The following is a 5687-nucleotide window of genomic DNA, read 5'->3' as shown; positions in this document are numbered from 1 at the left end:
GACAGGTGCTGGGGGGGGCTTGGGTTTATGACGGTGCACAGCTGACAGCTGGCATACAACACAGGCCACACTTGTGAGGCTTGGAGACCTCTTGAAGACCAACAGATGGTCCATTGCAAAAGCCAGCAAGCCTTTGGGATGTTTGCAAATAGATAAGCACAGGTGGGGCCACATTTGCTCTTGGCTGCTAGGAAAAGCAATTTCTTCCTCCATACCCATTATTGTAATCATCTAGCAAAATGCACAGCATTATGGCAGGTAAGATATGTGCACAATGAGTGCTTGTATCCAGAGTCTTTAACTAATTCAGACTACTGTATATGTCCACCTAGCTTAGCATTGTCAGCACTGACTGGCAGGGTTCAGTCTTCAGAGTTTTAAACAGGAGAGATAGTGAGCCCTACCTGCAGATGCCATTGGGGACTGAACCTGAGACCTTCTGGATGAAATGAGGTGCTCTACCAGTGAGCTACAGCCCTACTCCTAAAAATTATACCCGCCCCCATCTTTCTGGATAAAGGGCTTAATTAAATGGGATCATAACATATGCAGAGCTTGCTGGCTTGGGGCACCAAAGGCACATCTATTCCGGCACCCTATCCTCATAACGGCTAACCAGATGCCCATTATAGGAAACCCTGAGGCAGGATCCAAAAGCCCTCTCCCCTCCTATTGTTCCCAGCAATTGGTATTCAGAAGCATTGCTTCCCCTGTCCAAGGGAGGTACAACTCGGTCATTGTGGCTAGCAGCCATGAATTTATCCAATCCTCTCTTAAAAGCCACCCAGGTTGGTGGCCACCACTGCCTCCTGCGGGAATGTTCAACTATGTGCTTCATGAAGAAGTGTTTATCTGTCCTGAATCTTCCACCATTCAGCTTCATTGGTTCTAGTGTTATGAGAGAGTTTTCTCTCCACTGCCTTCGTGCCCTGCATGATTTTATAAACTTCAATCATGCTGCCTCTTGCTCGCTTTTTCTCCAAACTAAAAAGTCCCAAACAATATCCCTTTGAGGTAGGGTGGCCAGAACTCTACACTGCATTCCAACTGTGGCCACACCATTGATTTGTAGAATCGGCATTATGATATTGGCAGTTTTGTTTTCAATACAGCAACAACAGTCTGTGGGAGGCGGTGAGAGGCACAGCTAAGCGTGTGCGGACATCAAGTCAATTGGCCAACTTTATTTTATTATGATATCTTCCCCCTCCCCCTCCCCCCACCGGCCAATGACTTTATTACAAGCCTCCTGCTTTTCTCCTTCCTGGTATTAATATCTTTTCCTTGGAACCTTCTGCAGATTCTTTGTGTCGTTTTTAAGACAGCTGTTCAGATGAACCAGGGAGGAGGAATGCAAGACAACTGGCTCTGTGGTTTAGAGCTCTGTAGCCAGGTCACCAAGATATGAGCTACTGTCTGCGTCTGCCTGGATTCCAATAAGGAAGAAAAGTGGGAGGCATCTAAAGAGACTGGTGTGGCTGCATATGGAGCTTCCAGAGGAACTGAGATTTAAGAAGGGCATGTGCAAGAAATGGAAGAATGGGGAATTCATGGAGGAGGAGTTTACAGGAGTAGCCAATAGTAGTTTCAGGGAGAAGGTGAGGTGAGAATGAGCTCAGGCATGCAAGAGAGGCTATAATTAATAACAAGGGTTACATCAGCTATGTTTGAAGCAGGAGGAAGAACAAGCAAGTGGTGGGTCCTCTGCATGGAGAAGACAGAGAAATGCTATTGGGTGACATAGATAATATGGAACTACACAACACCTACTTTTTCTCTGTCTTCACCCAAAAGGAAAGCGGTGCCCAACCTGGTGATAACAGAATAAACAAGGTGGTCAGGGAACACCTGACTACTTTGAATGAATTCATATCTCCAGGTCCTGATGAGCTGCACCCAAGGGAACAAAAGGAGCTTGTGGATGGAATCTCACACCTGTCAACTGCCCCAGAAAAACAGAGAAACCCCATTTCCCCCCATCAGAGTATGGTGACCATTTTGGGCACCTTGTTCTCATGCAGTTTGGGGCTGAGATCTTGCTCCAAAAAAGGTCCTTTTCATGTCTGCAATATTGCACAGTTTCTCGAAACATGCTTTTTGAGTGCTGTGACCCCCAAAATGCCTTTTTTGGGTCCACAATCTCGCACAGGTCACCTGGAAGATGGTGTCCCAAATTTGGGCCACGTTGTGTTGGATGGTTTGTAATCTTAAAGCCACTGTCTATAATCTTTGATAATTCTAGGAGATTAGGTGAGGACTGGAGGAGTGCAAATGTTTCCATCTGCAAAAAGGGGGGAAAGAAGACCCAGTTAATTACTGACCGGTAAGCTTGACATCAATACCAAGAAAGGTCCTACAACAGATAATTAAACAGCCAGTCTGTGAGCAGTGTAAGAGCTGTTTGACAGTAGAACAGACTCTCATGGGATGTTGTGGACTCTCCTTTCTTAGAGGGTTTTAAGCAGAGGTTGGATGGTCATCTGTCATGGATGTTTTAGTTCCTGCATTGCAGGGGGTTGGACTGGATGACTCTTGGGGTCTCTCCCAACTCCACAATTCTATGGTTCTGTGATTTCTCAATATATTTTTAAGATACTGAGGAGGAAGACAGAGACATAGGAAGCTGCCTTATACTGAGCCAGACCATTGTCTACACTGACTGGCAGCAGCTCTCCACAATTTCAGATAGGGTGTCTCTCCCAGCCCTGCTTGGAGATGCCATGGGGGATTGAACCTGGCACCTTCTGCATGCAAAGCAGGTGCTCTTCCACTGAGCCATAGCCCTTCCACAAGACAGCACTTTGTTATAAAGTGGCAGGATTTTATTGCCTGTAAAAATGTGGTTTTATCACCAAATACAAGTTACGAGCTTGCAATGCCTTAATGATTAATTAGGTAACATAAGCATTTCAAGACAGATATATACATATTTTCATTCTGGGACAGTTTTCTTGGAAAGTGTGCTATTTATATTGTGATTATTATGGAAAGGACTGATTTAAGTATTTACTTCCTAATGTTAATTCTTTATTTTCTCAGGGCCAAGTGCTTTATGACTTCATTGCTTTCTTCTGTTATAAACAGTGCTGTTCTCTTCTTCTTTTGCTATGGAATTGTGCATGTTCTAGCAATACATAATAAATTTAAAAACAAACTAGCCAACAGCACAAACTCCTTGTCTCTCACACACAAATACGGAGTGGGGATGTGGGGGAGAAAATTGATTTCTCTGTCATGGCGCCTGCACAGAGCCAATTCAGAGTGGCAGCAGGAATCATTGCCCTCTCTCTGAGTGGGCACATGGAAACATGGGTGCTTCCAGATTAGGGATAGGGGAGAAATTCAACTCAGTTTGTATTTAAATACAATCCTACCAAATATGCACTTTTTGAAACAATTCACAAACTGAAACACAGCCATCCTTTGAAATTTAACAGTGCAGTTCTCCAACTAAGTAATATATATGAAACTGGATACGCTGCATAAGAAGGTGCTCACTCTGGTGTTTAAAGCCAGAAATGACTCAGGTCACAAATACCTGAAAGACAGTCTCCTTCTCTCCAGACCCTCTGATGTGCTGAGATTCAGAGGGGACCCCCTTGGTAGCTCCTTCAAGGCTTGGGGGGAGTGGTGGTCAGGGAGATGGCCTTCTCTGAGTTGGCCCCTAAGCCATACAACTCCCTTCCCAAAGATGCGTGTCTGGCACCTTCATTGTATACCCTCCCACGTTTCTCTGATAAAAAAAGGAACGTCCCATTCCATAATGATACCCCACACATCTTGCTGGGTTGTCTCAGCCACTCTGGGCAACTTCCAACACATATAAAAACTCAAGAAAACATTAAATATTAAAAAAAACCTTCCCTATACAGGATTGCCTTCAGACAGCTCAGGGGTTGGATAACTCCATACCTTCCAACAATTCTCCAATGAAAATAGGGACATCCTCAGGAAAAGTGGGACATTCTGGGATCAAATCATAAACTGGGACGGCTTCTCTAAATCAGGGGCATCCCTGGAAAATAGGGGCACTTGGCGAGTCTGTTATTGTACAGTTTCCAGTGAATGCTGAATGCATATCACTTTGACCTGGGTCTTTGACGCTTGAGGTGCATATTTTTAGAACCCACCTTATTTTTATGATGGCAAGTTGCTTTGAATTATTTTTAATAATTGTGTTTTAATTGCTCTTGTGCAAAGTTCTTGAACAGGTGGTCACAGGGCGTATCCAGGTGCCCTAGGAGGAAACTGATTTTCTGGATCCATTTCAATCAGGGTTTAGGCCCAGTTTTGGTACAGAAACTTCTTTGGTCACCCTGTAGGATGACCTGTAGGCACCTGCAATGCGTTTTATGTAGGGCTGCCTCTGAAGACAGTTTGGGTATGGTCTGTTCACAAAAGGTGTTTAGGCATTACCCAACCCTGGGAGCTGATGCAAGGTGTGTGTGTTTGAAAACAAGTCCTCCTCTCACAGAGAGGGTTGCTGGCTCAACCAGGCTTAGTCATCTGGGGGTCTTGGGGTATGAAACAGTGCCAAGGGTTGGAGAGACAGCTCACATTGAACACTCTCCCTCACGGCCGAAAAAAGAAAATAAAAAAAATTACTGCCATGGAATTGTTGTGTTTGTATTGTGTCTTTTTAAATAACACTGGAAGAGCCTGACTGCTGGATCAGGTCAAAGGGGTCCCATCTGTATGATGATGATGATGATGATGATGATGATGATGATGATTTATTACTTATTATTTATTGCCTGCCCACCCTAAGGTCCCAGGGTGGGTTGCAACAATTTAAAGACAACATTAAAAGTATTTTTTTTAAACTTACAATCACCAAAAATACAAAAAATAACTAATAACAATAACATCTAATAAGAAGTAATGAAATTTAATACAATTGCTTAGATTTAGATTTCCAACCTTTCTGCACTTGAATTGTTAAAAGCATGGGAAATTGCATACAAAAAAATAATATTATATTAGGAGTATATCGGGAGAAAACCACGCATGGAAAATACGTATGATCATTCATTCAGGGCTTTAAAAAAGAAATGAGTTGAACAAAATTGCAGGGATGGGCAGTGGGGGGGGGGGAGTAAAATGGACAGACGTGTCTACCTGTACCTCCAATTGGCAAGGAACCCTTATTGGTTGATGACTCTTGTGAAGAGCCAGTTCCATCTGCAAGGCTCTCCCCACCCCTCCATCTCTCCTCCAGAGCAATAAAAAATGCTATAGTTCTCAGAAGCTAGGAAACATTCCACTGGGCTTTAAAAAATAATAATAAAAATAAAAATTCACAGCTGCAGACCTGGACACAGTGCTGGGATGTTGCCAGTGGTGATGCATGGGGGTGGAGAGAAGACGGCAGGGTGGGGTGGGAGGGAGAGGGGAAGCCTAGCAGGTTTGTGCACATGTTCTAGCAATTATTGAAAATGGGTCACTTAAAAAAAAAAAGTTGCTATCCCTGGGGAAGACAGGTGGCTGGCTAGGAGAACTGGGGTCACAAAGCCTTTGTACTGGATGCAGCTCTGAGAGAGGGAGGGAGTGACCAAAGGAGGTGGCCTGTGGTGCAGACGCTGACCCCACAAATCCCAGCATCTTGTCACCCTGCACTTCCAGGGCTTCAGAGGTCACACCATACACCTGCAGCCCGCTAAAAACACTGGGCTTCTCTCAGAGGGTCC

This window comes from Podarcis liolepis (genome assembly GCF_965112155.1).
Source record: "Podarcis liolepis genome assembly, chromosome: Z".
Classification (NCBI taxonomy): Eukaryota; Metazoa; Chordata; class Lepidosauria; order Squamata; family Lacertidae; genus Podarcis; species Podarcis liolepis.
The sequence above is the reverse complement of the archived record's forward strand: the minus strand, read 5'-3'. Positions refer to the sequence as shown.